The sequence below is a fragment of the Tamandua tetradactyla genome, chromosome 4 (genome assembly GCF_023851605.1).
Source record: "Tamandua tetradactyla isolate mTamTet1 chromosome 4, mTamTet1.pri, whole genome shotgun sequence".
NCBI classification, from domain to species: domain Eukaryota; kingdom Metazoa; phylum Chordata; class Mammalia; order Pilosa; family Myrmecophagidae; genus Tamandua; species Tamandua tetradactyla.
The window spans coordinates 163162101-163180331 of record NC_135330.1 but is presented as its reverse complement, the minus strand read 5'-3'; the positions used below and the strand labels follow the sequence as shown (position 1 = coordinate 163180331).

Here is an 18231-nt window from a genome sequence, read left to right as displayed (position 1 = left end):
CAGTTTTGGAGGCTGCTGCCTAGCCTTTCCCACTGTGATAGTTCTGACCCCACAGGTCAAGGACCCAATGTGGGATAATTCCGACAGCCTAGGGCCAGGAAAATGACTACTGGGTAAGTTGACAGACCCACTGAACCTACTGTAAGGTGGAAGTTGGCCAGGACTCCATTTATTATCTGGGTGTTGTATTACCTAGCCTTATGGTAGCAAGGGAGGCCGTGATGATATTCGGGTCTACAGGTATTAATGGCAGCTCAGTCTCTGTGTCTAGTTGTGTTGAAGGGTCTGAGTATTTCTCTTTGCCAAATGTAAAGACACCTGAATAAATGGCCATATACATTCTTGGGAAAATTCTTAGAGGTTCATTACAGCACTTCCTCCTGGGGATCTGGCCACGTCTTTATTTAATGGATTCCAAGTCTGAAAACTGGTTCAGTTGTGAGAACTGAGAAAGTGATAAATGATTTTTACTTGAGCAGTGATCTTCAGTTTTCTGCTTATCCATGCAAGTATACCAATTAGACAATCCTCATTTGAGCCAGTACAGATGTGATATTCTATTAACCATCTCCACAACTCTCTGCGGGTCAAGTCTCCTTGACTGCCATTCTAATCTTGCTGTTAATAAATTGCAAGCCCCTGGTTTCTGGAGGTTAAGCACTGCCATATGGCCCCATTACTTTGAGTCCCCATCATTCTCATGGCTATCAATGAGTCAAGATCTGTGGCAGCCTTTCTTACTCTCAGACCTGGCCTGTGGAGGCCCACAAATTTCTAGGGATTCTGGTACCCCTCTTACCAGCATATTCCTGATGGCCTTAGAGAATGGTGTGTCCTCAGGCTTTCTTGTGGAACATAATCCTTTGGTGGATCTTCTGGCCTCACACTATATATCTACTCTAGCATGCCATTTCCCTCGGCCTTTTAATCCCTTCCTCCACTGTCTGCCATGGCAGTTCAGACATCAGTTTAGCGCAGCATAAGCCATTGCTTTCTCCTGGCCTCTAGGAACCACTCAACCAATGAGTTTACCAGAGTGTTAAATTCTATATCCCAGTAGATGTCCCAATCAGTAAGCCCTCCGTTACCTAGCCTTATGTTCTACCCTTTTGATAGAGCACCTTCAGAAATCCAGGCCTACTGAGCTTCCTTGGCTCTTAACTAGCATGTCCTGGCTAGTTCTTGCAATTCCTTTGGAGTATAGTCCCCTCATCTCTAATCAAGCTAGCTCAGTCTTGGTTGAGTTATACTGTGATTTAACCCCAAGTTATCAGCTTGACAACCAGGAGATGAGGTAGAGACAAATTCTAAAGGAGTCCCTTTGGTCTTAGCAATATCTTCCCAATCAAAGAAGTGGTAGCTCTAATAAGGAGGAGTTAGAACACCTTGCAGTATATGAGAGTTCAGAGTTCCCAACCTGGATCCTGACCTTTGCATTATAGACTGGCCCTAACCAAGCTTTCAGTAATCTTTGAAATCTTAACACTAATAAGTTCTGGGTTTTGTTTTAGTCTTTTTCTCTTCTCTCACTTCAGGAGATAAGGTCTCCATACTTAGTTTTCAGTTATGTGTTATCTGCCTTAATTTTCATTACACCCGGCAAGGCAAAAATGCAACATAACAAAGATAATCAATTCCATTGTCTTTGTATTTGTTCCCCCAAACTTTTCAAATGCCTGAATTATCACACCAGCCAGGGTGGTCCCTCTACAGGCATTAAAGTTTTAGCAGTTGGGCCACCACCTTCTGCTAGGGACAATTTGTGCCCCACATACCATACAGGTTGGTAGTCTCATCACCACCAAGTGACACAGCCCCCGAACCCCATCCTGCTTTCTCATACCACTCTTTGAAATCATCTGTGTCGGGTGGGTCTTCTGGGAAGTGAACCTTGAGCTGGAGTAGGAGTACTAGCAGTTTTTTGGGAGAAAGGGTGTCTGAAAGATTAAAAACAAACAAACAAACAAACAAAAAAACACTCTAGGAAGGAAAAATCATCAGGGTGCAATGCAATCTGACAGCTGTGAAAGGAAAGGGGAGGAGAAGCAGGATTGGTCAGAAAACCTCAGACTTTCAGATGCAGATCTGAAAATCTCAGCCAACTCAAAGATTACTCCAGAGCAAAGATCATCTGTTAGAAGAGTCCTGGGTTGGGCAGAATGGCCAGGTTCCTCCACTGTGCTAGGGTATTGGCTGGGGGCCACTCAGAAAGAGCACCACAGTCAAATGCTATCAGCAATCTACAGTCTTGGCAACTGAATGGCAAGCTCTTTTTTGAAGGGAAATCTGAGTGATGGATTCCCTGGCTGCAGTAGGTGAGGGGACACATGGGGTTCATTTGCTCTTTGTTCAGACTTTTAACCAAACCACTTGTTTTGAGTCAAATACTTTACCCTTCTCTACACATGTTCCAGAGCCCCTGGTGCTCCCAGGTCCTGAGACTCTCAGGGTTCAGTGATATGAACTAGCCCAATGTGGAGATTCTGAAAAGACTTTTTGGAGATGACATGGGAGCTGTGTCTTAAGGATGAACAGCAGTTAGAAACTGAGGAAAATTCTAGACAGAGGAACTAGCAGAGTAAAGGACCAAGTTCTAAATAATATTGCTCTAAATAATAATGTAGTTCAGGGAACTACAACCATCAGCTTGATTATTGCACAGTCATTCTCAAAATGTAGTCACCAGACCAACATCAGCAGCATCAGCTGAGGACTTGTTAGAAATGCAAATTCTTATGCCCCACTTCAGACTTACAGAATCATAAATTCTGGGGATTGGTCCTGGTGATTCTGACACCATAAGGTTTGAGAACCACTGCTGTATAATGTGAGATGAGATGAGGCAGGAAGGGAATGTGACTACCAGGTTGTGGAGGACCTTGCCTGCCATGCTAAGATGCTTGGACCTTATCTTGTCACAGGGAACCATTTCAAGATTTTAAATAAGGGTTTGACATGGTCAGATTTGTGGGATATCTGTTATTTATTTGTTTATGTATCCTAATTGCAAAAATAGTATGAGTTCATTGCAGAAAACTTAGAAAACCAGTAAAAAAAAAATCAACTCTTATCTACCACTGGAAGATAACCCCTATTGATATTTTGATGTATGTTCTATATTTCGTTTTTTGTGCATATATCCATTTGGATACATTTTTTCAAATAAAAAATGGCATCATAATGGACATACTATTTTGTAGCCTGTTTTTTTCATTTCACAATTTATCATGAAGGTTTTTGCATGTTATGAGATCTTTTGCCATTTTTATTGACTGCAGAATTACATTTTTGATAGCTTATTCTGACAACAGTATGGAAGATGAATTTAAGAAAGACAAGATTGAGCTCCTGCAGGGATCCAAGTTATGAAGCTGTTGCAGTAAATCAGCTGGTGATGATAAGGCCTGAAGCATAGCTTTGCAAACAGGGAGAGAGTTGGAGTGGATCTGAGAACTTTTTAGATTAAAAAACTTACTGAGTTTATGTGGGAGGTGCAGTTCTTTAACTTGAATAGTATTTTAAAATTTGGAACGTGCAATTCGAAAGGCTGGAATTGTTTGGGAAATGTTGAGTATTAGGTGTCCAAGAGATCCAAGAGGAGATGTACAACAAACGGTCAAATATTTTAATCTGAAGCTCAAATTGATGGGCAGGGCTTGAGGTGTAGAGATACATATTTGGGGGTTACATGGCTATTAACCCCCCAAGAGTGGGTTAAATCCCCCAAGGAAAGCATACAAAATGAGAAGAATGATAGTGGGGTCATGATTCACAGATAAGCCATTACAAATACTAAGTTTTAAAGAGCAGCCAGAAGATCCCAGGGAGAAGACTCAGAACGAGTTAGAGGAATGAAAGAGAAGCCAAAGGAATAGACAGTAACAAGCAGGTGGCCAGTTCAATAAGACAAAGACTAAAAAGTGTCCTGTGATGATTTTGGTGATGTATAGAAAAATATCTAGAGTAATTTTAGTGAACTATATGGAACATCTGGATAATAATGACTGAATAATTATTAGGAAGTAAGGAATGGAGAAATGGAATTTAGACCAATTTTTCAAAGAGCTGAAAAGAATAGAGATAGGGCCAGCTGTAAGGAAGCTACAAAGTCGAGAAAGGGTTTCAGGAAGCTGCTTTACTTTGTTTTTAGTATGGAATGGCCTTCTGTACTGAAGAGAGAAGCAATAGAGAAGGAAAGATTAATGATACTGATTGGGTAATTAATGGAGCACAATGTCTGAGGTGAGGGGGCTCAGTGGGGAAGGACTGGCTTGGTGAGTGGTGAAGGGATGGGGTTTTAGTCTGCTCAAGCTGCCAGAATGCAACACACCAGAGATAGACTGGCTTTTAATAAAAGGGAATTTATTTAGTTCAAAAACGTATAGTTCTTCAGAGGAAAGGCAGCTAACTTTCATCTGAGATTCTTTCTTAAATGGGAAGGCACAGAGTGATCACTGCTGGTTCTCTCCAGGCCTCTAGGTTCCAACAGCTTTCCCCAGGTGATTCCTTTCTGCATCTCCAAAGGTCTGGGCTGAGCTGCTGGAGTGTTGCGATTAGGTATACTGAGCTGCTTGGGCTATGCTGCATTGAGCTCTCTCATTTAAGCATCCAGCCAATTAAATCAAACATCATTCATTGTAGCAGGCAAGCCCCATAGCTGACTGCAGATGTAATCAGTGACAGATGAGCATCACATGCCATTGGCTCATGTCCACATCAACAGAACTAGGCACCTTCACCTGGCCAAGTTGACACCTGAACCTAACTACCACAGTTGGTGTTTGCCTCATCAAGGCAGGAGTTCAGATGAGCTTCATGCAGAGACCTTTGGAGTGAGGCATGAGGGAATTCACCATGGTCTCAATTTTCTTGAGAGTGATGAGGGAGGCAAGTGGGGAGGAAAATTGAAAGCAGAATTTCTACCACTGCCAAAGTGAGGTGCAGCCAATTTTGAAGGATACGAATTTATAGGGTCACCTGGACAATTATTGAAAAACACTGCATTGAATACCGTTGTTCACATCTTTCTTATTTCTGAAGGATAGATGGCTAGAAATGCTGTTTCTGATTCCATAGGCACATACATTTAAATTTTGAAAGATGTAGCTGAAATCACCTGCATTGTAGCCAGCCCAGGGTATTAATAGTCCCTTTAATCTTTGCCAATTTTGCCAATAGCAAAAATGCAAAACTCTATTATCTTATTGTATTATATTATTCTATAAGACAATAGAAATAAGATATTCTATGAGATAATAGAAAAAGAGAGTCTCTTTTTATGTTTTTTGGCCAGTTCTATTTATCTTTGAGCTGCTTGTTTATATTTTGGTCTGTTTTTCAGTTGGGTGTTTGAGGCAGACCTTTATTAATGACATGATTAAACATTAATCAGGCATCCTTATTCAGCCTTTTTTTTTTTTTTTTTTTAAGGAAAGACAGAGAGAAGGAAGGAAGGATAGAAGGAAGGAAGGAAGGAAGAAAGGGAAACATTTTCTTGTTTTATTGTATTCTGTTTCTCCGTTTTTGTTACATGGGCTGGGGCCGGGAATCGAACCGAGGTCCTCCGGCATAGCAGGCAAGCACTTTGCCCGCTGAGCCACCGCGGCCCGCCCCTTATTCAGCCTTTTGACATGCATTTAGGGTCCATCCAATCCTATTTCCAACAAGAACCCCAATCAGATTAGCCCCAGAAATCTAATCATCCTTGACTTGGCTTTACTACTCTAGACCCTAATGGTAAACACTTCCTTAAACTTCTTCCCACAGCTCTTAATCCTGCTATCTGTCTTCTTGCTTCTTTATTTATTCATTCTATATTTATTGAACAGCTACAATGTTCCAAGCACTTTGGTTTACCTAATCCAACCTTTCTTTCTCTAATTCTGTGCCTATATTATATACATATCTGGTTGGAGAAAATTTAAAATTTACACATTTTGGGACCAATATAAACTCACGGTTTAAACACTTATTTGGACCCTCAAAGCTGTAGGCAATGCTTTTATTAGTTCCTCCTTAGTGCCTTTTTATGTGCCACAGAGAAGGAGAGGAAATGGCATGTATGCTTAAAAAGCATATGCTTAAAAAGCATACATGCCAGAGTTGTGTCTGCTGGGCAAATTGGAAAACTGGTGCCCATCTTGAACAGTTCTTGGCTAAATCCTTGAGCAAAATACTCAAGTCCGTAAAATCTTGGACATCTAGATCTCTTGGGCTCATGGCTTTCCTTCCACCGTTCCCTGACTAGAGAGTTCACAAGATCAGCCAAGGTGAATACGTCCAGACAGGCTTCCTGTCAGGCTCTTGCCTGCTTAGAGAAAGTGAGCAAAGAATTAGTCACGTGGAGTCCTACAGTTGATTGATTATCCTTTCTTAACCTGGGGTGGAGAGCTAAAGTGTCCTAGTTTATTTTGTTTGTTGCTATGAATGCATAAAGCAAACACCAAGATTAGTCAATTCTGTAAGGTTTTCTCAGACTCTGGGGGCTGCCTTTGAGTAACAGCAGCATCTATACAGGGCAGCTGTGACACCACCAAGCTTAGGAGAGCCTCCCGACACCACCCGAGTTCAAAGTCTGATTCACCACTTCCTACCTGTATGATCTGCTATTTCTTTCAACTGGATCTTGTTATCCTCCTTTATAAATGGAAATAATAGCTCTTGGGTGTTTGCTTGTTTGTTTGTTTTTCCATGGGCAGGCACCGAAAATCTGCCTGCTGAGCCACCGTGGCCCGCCCTCTTGTGAGTTTTGAGTAAGGTGAAACATGTAAAACACTCAAACAGTGCCTGGTACATAAATAATAAGTGCTCAATACATGTTAGGTTTTATTTTTTTAATTTCAGAAAAAAAAAAAAAAAGACATCAGAAGTCTCCCTAACCCTAAAAAAAAATCATTCCTACCTTTCCTTCACCAACAAACCCTCCACACTCAGTGTTCTATGTCCTCACCTCCCAATCTCTTGGTACCTCATTATAACCTGACTTTTGCCCTCATAGCTGTTTTAGGTCTTTTCCCTCCTGACCATTCATTGCATCCTAAATGTGAAAACCAATTGGCCAATTTTATTCCTCATTCCATGGAAGCATTTAACCCTGTCCATGCCCCAGTTGTTGAAACATTCTTTCCCTTTGCATTCTTTACTTTCTCCCATCTCTCTTTCCACCTTCTCCCTCTTTTTCTTACTGGATTTTACCTTTCTGCCCATTCCCTAAACCAGGGTTTCTCTACTTTGGTTCTAGTGAAATTGGGGGCTGAATAATTCTTGGTTGTCGGGGCTACCTTGCATTGTAGGATATTTAGCCCACCATCCCCACACCTGGTCTCTGCACCACTTTCACCTCCAAAATGTGATAACCAAAAATACCTCCCAAGTGTGCCCTGAGAGAGGTGGGGAGGAATCACTCCAGTTGAGAACCACTGCACTAAATGATGATGCTCCCAACCATTCCATCCTTGACCTACTGGGTCACATGCTCTCTCTGGGTGATCCCATCCTTTCCAGTATTGTTAACTTGCATCCTCAGGCTTACTATGATACCCACATTTCATTTCCCCAGCCCCTGCCATTCTTTTTGTGGGTTTTAGACTTGGTGTCTCCTGCATGCTGAATCAATCCATCTGGATTCCAGAAGATGCCTCAACTTTTATAATATATAACAACACATATTATCTCCTCCATAGCCCCCAAGTTTTCTGCCTTATATATTCTCTGTGTTGGTAAATAATGCCATCATCCACCCATTCCAAAGTCAGAAAGCTCTATGCCATCCTTGAATCATTTCTTTTGCCACCTATATCTAGTCATTGAATCCAACAGATTCCACCTCAGAAATCTCTTCAGCTCATAAATGCTGCCACTGCTTCTGCCTTAGTACTTACTATAACACCCTCCCAATTGATTTTCCTATTTCCAGGCCCTCTCCACTCAGATCTTTCCTTCATACTTCCCAGACCTGTATTTTTTTTGCAAATCAAACCACTCCCTGACTTAAAAAAATTATTTGGGTTCTCTGTTGCTTAATGTTTCAATCAAACTCCAAAGATGGTGTACAACCAAGCTCTGTGCTTCCTTTCAGCTTCATCTACCATGGCCTTCAAACTCTGCCACACCAGCCTTCTCAGGACACCCAACTATACCAGGCCTTTTAGAGTATCTGGCACAGCTGTCCGTCCTGCCAAGAATGCCCCTCTCTCTTTGTCAGAAGAACTCCCAGTCAACCTGCAAAACCCAGCTTAAACGTCACCTATTTGCCAATATTGGCCTTTCCGACAGAGCTGAGATTCTACCTTTTATATTGCAATAGCCCGTTATACGTGTAATTTGTCTGTTTATAGGTTTGCTTTCCCCACTAGACATGGAGCTCCTGAGAGTGGATCATCTCTGTATCCTGGCACCCGGATTCCCAACATCTCTATTCATTTGTAGGATTCTAAAGGAGCAGAGTCATTGTCTCTGTTTCTCTCTATCTTATTCTCTCTCCACACACACACCACCCTCCACTTCCACTCCAGACAGAACCCCTTGCTTTTTCACACACCACCATTTGACTGTTTGACTTTCTGGAATCTCACACTTTAAGAAAGAGGTAAACCAGTTATGTAAGAATCTTGTGCTTGTTTCTGATTTCACTCCTGTTTTGTTATTTAGAAGGATTGATATTTAATTCTTACATTGTAGGAACAAAGTTTAATGAATTAATCTCTGAATAATTGTCATTTGATCCTTTCAGAGCTTTAATAGTCAGTATTTCTAACCTGTTGTGTATATGCCTAAAGTCATTATGTTCTAATTGATACACTGTTAAAAGGACCCACTCTTATCTAAGGATGGAGAATACTCTATTTTACTAATGGAATCTTTCTAGCCTGAGTTCAGAAAATGGGAAGCTTCTCTTTCACCATCCTAACTTAAGTAGGTTAATTTGAGGAGCAGAGAAGCAGTTCTAATCCCTGGTCTCCCTTCTTTGGCTTTAAATACAGGAAAACCTCCAATGAAGTGTTTAATAACAGTTGTATACCTTGCTTAGTGCATCTGTTGACTTGGAATTAAAAACACAGCTCACTTAATGAAGATAGTTGGGAGAATTAACTATGGGGGGTAGAAGAAGAGAGGAAACAAATTTTCAGGCTAAAACGCCAAAAAAAAAAAAAAATTACAGCAATGGGAAATTTTGAATAAAAATAGGCCACAGAAGCCCTTGAGAAACATCTTTCCATTCCCAGCAAATTTAAACACTGATTAATGGCTCTGGAGTTCTGCCCTTCATATGTTTTTTTTAAATAAACTAAGCAGATGAAAATACAAAGCAATTTTTCTTTGCCCAAAAAGAAAGCCTCTAGGTACAATGTTCATTTTAGCTATTTGGGTATAACATAGCAAAAGAAAATTCCAAGTGTTAATATTTAAAAAAGACACATTTCCCTTAAATAAACTGCTTCTACTGCAGGTTTTTCCTTTTGCCCTTTGTAACATTCTAAATAAGTATGCTACCTCTGACTTACTCTGCAGATATCTCAGCTATCAAAAAAAGAATAGTATACCATACAGCTAAAATTAAATCAGTTTAAAATTCCCAGGAGTTGAAATTATGATTTGCCTAAGTTAATGGACTAATCAAGCCATAGTTTTAGATGATATTACTGCAATATTCTAATTACTGCAATCTGATTTTTCTTAGTCATTGTGAAGGTCAAAATTGAAAGCCCGATTCAAAAAAGAAATTAAAAGTTAAGAATAAAAGACAAGGCAGACATTTTTACTCTCAACATATGTTATGATAGATTATTAAGTTGACTTTGTAAAGTTAAAGAAAGTTTTCGCTGTAAATCTAATTGGGTTCGACTATATAGATATGGAAATCGTATTCCAAATCTTCTTGAAATAATACAGATTAATTGTGTTATTTTCAATAAAGGTGATTTGTTGTATATTAAACAAAAATAGTTTTGATTTTTATACCTTTGCAAGACTTTCATATAAATAAAAGCTAAAAAAATCATTCTGTCAGACAATGTGTCCTGATTTGGAGATTCAAAAAATATGTCCTGAAATGTGAAAGGACAAACCTTAGATGGACTAGGAGGCTGCTTAGACTGACTATGGATTTTGGGAAGGGACTCAGTTCTCATAATGTATTTCCCTAGTCACCTTCTGAGGCCTAAAATTGCATTAATAAGGAAGAAAGCTCTTCAGTCTTTAATTAAAATTGAGGTTTTAAATCCAGAAAATCCTACAATCTGTAAGATGAGCCTAATATTCTTCTTTTTTCAATTTTTATTATGAAAAACTTCAAACATTAAAAATTGAAAGATATATTTCCGCACCTATATTCAGTAAGTAACATTTTGCTATTTTGACTTTATCTGTGTGTGCACGTGCACTGCGTGTGTGTGTGTGTGAGTTTGAGGCATCTGAAAGTGAGTTACAGACCTCAGAACACTTCATCCCTAAGTACTTCAACATGAATCCCCTAAGAACCATAGCATTGCCTGACATAATGACAATCCCATTTTCATATCTAAGAAAATTAACAGTCATTTCCTAATATCTAATAAGCATATTCAAATTTCCCCATATTCTTAAAAAAAAAAACACCTCATAGTTCTCCCCCCATCTAGGATCCAACAAAGGTCCACACATTGCTTTTTGGTTGCTGTATCTTTATAGTGTCTTAAACATAGAGGTGTCCCCTATCTTTTTGATGTTTTTACTATTTTTTCCATGGCATTGACATTTGAAGGCAGTAGTCCAGATGTCTTAAAGAAGCTCTTATATTCTGGATTTGTCTGATTGTTTCTTCATGGTGTCATTTAATTTATCTCTCCACTAACTGAATTTCTTATGAATGGAAATGCAGGTCTAACTAGAGGCTTGATTAGTTTCAGGTAAAACGTTTTTGCCAGAACCCTTCAAAGGTGATGCTGCATAGCTTATATTACAACACACCAGGAACCATAAAGGCAGGCTGAAGGATTTATATTTATGCAGAAGTACAAATGATTCCTATGAGGTCCTTTTATGAACCTAGATATTTATTAGAGGAGAGTGAATTAAATGCAATTATGCCTCAAGATTCTGAGAGCACTAAGGAATGTGCCAGTTTAGTTTAAGTAGCAAGATTCAGTACTGCATAAGGTCAGAAAGATCATTTGCCTCAAAACCTATGTGGATCATAGATTTACATGAAATTCTCTATTTTGATAAGGCTGCTCTAATTCAGGGACAAGCATGGGGCAGTATGACGGCTCTGACCTGGGAACTTAGACCTGAGTTATAGTTCCTCCTCTGCTGCCACATTGTGATAAGTTGTGACACCAAAGTGGACACTGAGAATCATTAATCTCTCTGACACTGACTCACACATGGAGTTGAGGTGTTGTCCCACCTGAACTCTCAAGTCCCTATCCTTCCATAAATATGACATAAACTCTGATGTGATTGAATGTCAGTGTGTATTTCCAGTTGAGACAAGGAACAGCACTTTGATTTTACTTCTCACATTCTTTATGGGGCAAACATAGAAGCATCAGTTATTCCCAAATCAAAGCATTTCTCCTCATCCAATATTTGGACAATTCTTATGAGGGCAATACGTACAGTCTGAATAGAGTGCCTCTGCCTATGGGGTAATGGATTCCTTTCTGCTCATCGGAAAAATCAGACACTGGACTATCAATGGGAAAATATGTAGAATGATGAGGTAGGGCTGCAGTTTTTGCCCCCTTCTGAACTGTATGTTGCCTATGTGCTTTGGGAAATTTGAGTGTGTAGTCAACTTTTCTAATTGCTAATGATGGGAATGGGTTGGAGAACTGGGTGTTAGAATCTGGGGCTAAAGCCCTGTTTTCTTTCCCCCTAATTTAGAATAGTCCTGGAAATATGCCCTGACCAACCACTGCAACTGCAAGATGACAGAAGAAAGTCTAATATAAAAAGCTTCCACCTCATACTACAGCATCCTGCCTGAGTTCTGACCACAGAAGTAACCTTGGTGATACAGAAAGTTCTATTGTCTCCTCATCCCACTCCACCCCACCACATCCATCCACTCAAGTTCCCTAGCGAAATTCAGGTCTGGGCGTGTAAGGAAGATGGGGAAAATGGTAGAGAAGGGCTGATTTTTTTCTCCAAAGGCTTTTATAATAAATACTATACACAGTTATAAGTAGAAGTGTGAGGTTAGTCAGCATTGCAGTAATGGTAGGAGTTGGAGTTGGGGATGTAGGGATACAAAAACAAAGGACTAAAGAAGTGGATAAAAACAGTGGAAAACCAAGAATGAGTGGCTCCTGGGAGATTGGAAAGTGGGAAACTGGGCCATAGCACACAAGCATCTCTGTGTCCTGACCTCCTTTTTTGAGCCTTGGGTCATTTAACACCCTCTTCTCTACCTCCAATGGAGCAGAGAAATAGACTGATTTATTTCTGGTTTCTGGTATTTTTTTTTTATTATTATCAAGGGATTTAGGAAATGCCTATGTTAAGTTTATTTTATCTTATTTCGGTGAGTGAACAATCAGACCATATCAGTTTAATAGGAAAGGGGTGAGGGATAGGGAAAGGGATACAGTTGGGAACTGGCCCACTTCATCAAAAGGAAGAGACAAGCAATTAAACTGAGAAGTATTCACAGAGCGCCCAAGCCTCTGGAACTCCAGCTCTGGAATCCAAGTTTTTGGGCCTTGAGGGCACTGTACAAAATCCACTTGGTTAGTTTAGGCAGTTGCTTGATGGATGTGGGAGGATTGGATTAAAGTATATAAAAAACTTGGTAAGCTGTTCTGGAGTGTAATTTACTTAATTGTTTCTAGCCCGGTAAGTGTACCCAAAGGCTATATATTGATGTATGCGATTCAACAAAAACAAAAACGAAAAAAAACCGAACAAACAGTAAGGTCTTCATTGACTTGTGGTTTAATGGTTTTAAATAAATTAACTTCTTTTGGATCAATTCAGCATACTGATTATATTTGCAATATATTTGCTTTCTTGTACTTCTCCCTTAAGTTACAACTTCAATATATAACTTTGAAGAAAGCATTTTATAGCCATCAAATAAAGGTATTATTTTCTACACCCAGGGAACTTCAAAACCCATAGACATGCCCATGAAAAATCTTCTGTAAGATGCCCAGATTCCAGTTTTAGATTTAGACTCTCATGCCAGTTCTTAATTGAAATAGGATCCTTATATAAATTATTATGAACATTTGTTGCAGGGTAAAGAATACACAGTACATGTCAGTACATGTCAGCATTTTGTTCTGCACCAAATAAATTGTGTAACCTTAAGCAAGTTATTTATAGTGTCTCTGGGCCTCAGTTTTACAATTTGTAAAATTTGTGGATCGGGTTAAATAAATTCTGAGTTCTCCTTCAGTTCTAGCATTACTGCGGTTGTAGATGAAAATGTCTTGGCCCCAGAAATACTGAAAGATTATTACCTATTCATGAGACCCTGCTAACAGCAAAATGTGTAGCAGCAAGGTCTTGCAAAGGGATATATTAATCTTAAAAAAATTTTGGGTTTCAAATTTTTAGAAAGTTACAAAATGGTCTCAGCTTCCCCAACTTTTAATATTTTGCCCCATTGATCTTTTTTTTTTCTTTTTGCATGAGCAGGCACCAGGGAGTCCATTGATCTTTTATGTGTTTTTTTCTCTGTATATGTATAAATGTATCATTATCTGAGAGTAGATTGGAGATATGATGGCCCTTTAACCCTTAAGACTTCAGTATCTATTTTCTAAACACAAACATATTTTCTTATGTAACTATGGTTTTTAGCGTCAGAAAATTTAACATTGACACAACACTTTCATCCATTCATCTCTTCATATTCTACTTTCATCAATTATCCCAATAATGTTGTCTCAAGCATCCTTCCTCTCCAGAAGAGGAACCATTTCAGGATCATGTACTCCATTTAGTTGCTGTATCTCTTTAGCCTCCTTTAATCTGGAACAGTTCCTCAAGCTTTCCTTACTTTCATGACCTTAATAGTTTTGAAGAATGCAGTTATTTAATAGAATAATATTTAATTTTGTGTTGTTTAATGTTGCTTCATGATAAAATTCCAGTTATAATCCCTGGCCAGAATATTGTTCTAGTTTGCTAGCTGCTGGAAGGCAATATACCAGAAACAGAATGACTTTTAAAAAGGGGAATTTAATAAGTTTCCAGTTTTAAGGTCGAGAACATGTCCCAATTAAAACAAGTCTATAGAAATGTCCAATCAAAGGCATCCAGGGAAAGATACCTTGGTTCAAGAAGACGGATGAAGTTCAGGGTTTCTTTCTCAAGTGAGAAGGCACATGGCGAACAGGATCAGGGTTTCTCTCTCATCTGGAAAGGCACGTGGCAAACACAGTATCATCTGCTAAATTTCTCTCCTGGCTTCCCTTCACGAAGCTCCCTGGGAGGCGTTTTCCTTCTTCATTTCCAGAGGTCGCAGGCTGGTGGACTCTCTGCTTCTCGTGGCTATGTTGTTCTGCTCTCTCCGAATCTCCAGCTTTCTCCAAAATGTTTCCTCTTTCATAGGATTCCAGTAAACTAATCAAGACCCACCCAAATGGGTGGAGACATGTCTCGACCTAATCCATCTTAACAACCACTCTTGATTGAGTCACATCTCCAGGGAGATGATCTAATTACAGATTCAAACATATAGTATTGATTGGGATTAGAACAAATGGCTGCCTTTACAAAATGGGATTAGGATTAAAACATGGCTTTTCTAGGGTATGTACAGCCTTTCAAACCAGTCCAAATATATAAGTGATGTTGTGACCTCTGCAGGGTATCACATGTGGAGGCACATGATATCTGCATGTTCCTATCGGTGATGTTAATTTTGATGACCAAGTCAAGGCATTGTCCAATTTCTTCTTCGGAAAGTTATCATTTTCCCCTTTGCAACTAATAAGCAATGGGTAGGAAGACATTTGAAACAATGAAATGATCATGCTCCTCATATAATTTTCCCTCCTGGACTTCACATCCATTGATGAATCTTGACTGAACCAATCTTTACTACAATGATTAGAAATAGTGTATGCAACCGCTCCCTCTACATTTATCAGTCAGCACAATTCATTCTGTTCTTAGGAGAACCCTCACTTTCCCCTTAATTATTGTACTGGAGGCTTTTTATTTTATTCAAAGATTAAATAATCCATTACTCCTTTTTGTTTTGATGTTCAGGTTGTCCCAGATTTGGACAAACCCTCATCATTATTTGAAAACTTTTGGGAAATATTGATTAAACTCCGAGGCAAATATAAATACGTGCTACTTTTTTGTGCTGTGGAGACCCAGGAATAAAGTTAAAATGACAGATTATCATATGACAGCTGTTCAAATTTATTAGATGCTGCTTTGAATTGTTAATGCAATATATCAGAAATGGATTGGTTTTTACAAAGGGAATGTGTTAGGTTATAAATGTACAATTCTAAGGTCATGAAAATGTCCAAATTAAGGCATCCAGAGAAACATACCTTGACTTTGAAGACAGGCCACTGGTATTTTGGATATCTCTGCCAGCTGGAAAGGCACATGGCCAGTGTTTGCTTGTCCTTGTTCCTGGTTCCATTGCCATCAGCTTCTAATTCCAGTATCTTTCTCTATAAGTGTCTGTGGGTCTGCATTTAGCTTCTCCAGGATATCTCTGGGTTTTATTACTTGGCTTAGCATCTCCAAATGTCTGTGTCTTGGTTTCTGCTCTCTGTATTGGCTCTTTTAAGGACTCCAGTAAACTAATTAAGACCCACTCTGAATGGGTAGTGCTATAGTTAGGTTTAGGTGTCCACTTGGCCAGGTGATGATGCCTGTTGTTCTGTTGCTCATGTGAAATTTATCTATGGTTGATTACATCTGGAGTTGGCTAAGGAGAGTGCCTTCCAGAATGAGTAATGTTTAATTTAATTAGTTGGGGGCATAAAAGAGAGAAGTCAGAAGGGAACTCAGCACAGCACAGCCCAAGAAGCTCAGTATACCTCATCTTTGCACTTGGAACTCAGACCCAGACATTTGGAGATGCAGAAAGGAATCACCCTGAGGAAAGTCATTTGAACCCAGAAGTGGGAAGGAAGTCCTTCAGACATTAACTGTATGTCTTCCCATGTGACAGAAAAAGCCACAGGAAAGCCAGTTGCCTTTCCTCTGAAGAACTATAAATTTGTAAATAAATGAATTCCATTATTAAAAGCTGATCCTTCTCTGATGTGTTACATTCTGGCAGCTTTCACAAACTAAAACAGGCAGGGTTACATTTCCAAGGAAATAATCTAATCAAAAGATCCTGCCCACAATTGGATGAGTCACATTTCCATGGAAACAACCTAATCAAAAGATCACACCCACAATAAGTCTACAATGATAAGATTGGATTAAAAGAGCATGACTTTGCTGGTGTATAAAACAGTTTCAAACCAGCTCATTCGACCCTCTGGATCCTCCAAAGACATGTTCTTTCCATATACAAAATAAATACATTCATACCATCACAATATTATAAAAGCCTTAAACCATTTCAGAACAATACAAATACAATACAGAGTCAGAAACAGTACAAAGTTTCATCAAAATCAGTTACAGGCATGGTCTATCCTAAGGCAAAATTCTCCTCTGACTGTGGACCTGTGAAACTTAGAACAAATTATCAGCTTCCAATATACAAAGAAGGGTGTGCTGGTTTGAAAGGATGTATGGACCCTAGAAAAGCCATGTTTTAATCAAAATCCCATTTTGTAAAGGCAGAATAATCCCTATTCAATACTGTATGTTTGAAACTGTAATCAGATCATCTCCCTGGAGATGTGGTTTAATCAAGAGTGCTTGTCAAGCTGGATTAGGTGACGACATGTCTCCACCCATTTGGGTGGTTCTTGATAGGTTTCTGGAATTCTATAAAAAAGTAAACATTTTGGAGAATGAAGGAGATTCACAGGGAACAGAGCAGAATGACATAGCCATGAGAAGCAGAGTCCACCAGCGAGCAACCTTTGGAGATGAAGAAGGAAAATGTTTCCTGGGGATCTTCATGACAGGAAGTCAGGAAAAGAAGCTAGCAGATGATGCCGTGTTTGTCATGTGCCTTTCCAGATGAGAGAGAAACTCTGTATTCGCCATGTGCCTTCTCCCTTGAGAGAGAAACCTTGAACTTCATCGACCTTCTTGAAACAAGGTATTTTTCCCTGGATGCCTTTGATTGGACATTTCTATAGACTTGTTTTAATTGGGACATTTTCTTAGCCTTAGAACTGTAAACAGCAACTTATTAAATTCCCCTTTTTAAAAGCCATTCTGCATCCTGGCAGCTAGCAAACTAGAAAAAGGGACAGTCATAGGATAAACATTTCCAATTCTATAGGAAGAGACTGAAAGGAAAACAGAAGTCAAAAGTCCCAAACAATTCCGGAAACCTGCAGGGCAAACTCCATTAGATTTTAAGTCAGGATCATTTATGCTCAAAGCTTGACAGAGTAGCACTCCTACCCTTTCACATACCCTCCTACCATAGCAGGGCTTGCACAGTGGCCCTGCTCTCTCTCCAAACACTGGGGTGAGCCTTCCAACATGTCCAAATATTGCAGAGACTACCTTATTCTTCACCTCACCCTCTTCAAGCATCAGGACAGCACCTGGACTCTCTCCATCTGCAGGGAACACGCAAAAACCCCTTAGAACAGTGGGATGGCAACCAGGCTCCCCCGAATCCCTGGGGAAAATGATTAATCATCTCTGAGGCCTGAGGGGGCAAAACTCTTCCCAAGCAACAAAGAAGAAGGTCCATCCTCTGCTTCCAGGGCAAACTCACCCTCTCCACATGTATGGGTAGAGCTACTCTCCTGGTCCAAGATTTCTGACTCCAGACCTTAGCTTCTATAGCTCTGCCTTTGAAGTCATTTTTCCTTGAGTCTGTCCTTTTTTCTGTCCCTTTTAGTCCAGATTGGCAGCAGTTCTATTCATACAGATCTTGTAACAAACTTGTCAGTTTTCCATGTAGCACATAGGGATCACAACCAACAGACAAGGATTTCCACAAATCCTTTCTGGATAATTCCACCTCCAGTCCTCGCTTGTTCAGTAATGGTTGACTGGTTCCATGTTTGGTTAAATCCTCAGAGGGGGCACTATTCTCTGGGGTCTCACTTTCTGGAAGCCCAGAATTTTCCAACCCATCAATTTCTGTTTTTTTTTTTTTTTTTTTGTATCCTAGAGTTCAGT

At 39.6% G+C, this 18231-nt stretch overlaps 1 protein-coding gene across 2 annotated transcripts in view; it reads left to right on the top strand.

Annotated features, from left to right (window-relative positions):
- Positions 1 to 12885, top strand: part of TGDS (TDP-glucose 4,6-dehydratase) — a 34058-nt gene extending 21173 nt beyond the window's left edge. Inside the window, exons 13-14 of one of the 2 annotated variants that reach the window (XR_013174670.1) lie at positions 10312 to 10334; positions 11866 to 12885. The gene's annotated coding sequence lies outside the window, so the exon portion shown is untranslated. The remainder of the gene's footprint in view (positions 1 to 10311; positions 10335 to 11865) is intronic. The other variant, XM_077158534.1, reaches the window with a different exon arrangement.
- The last annotated feature ends 5346 nt before the right edge of the window (positions 12886 to 18231 follow it).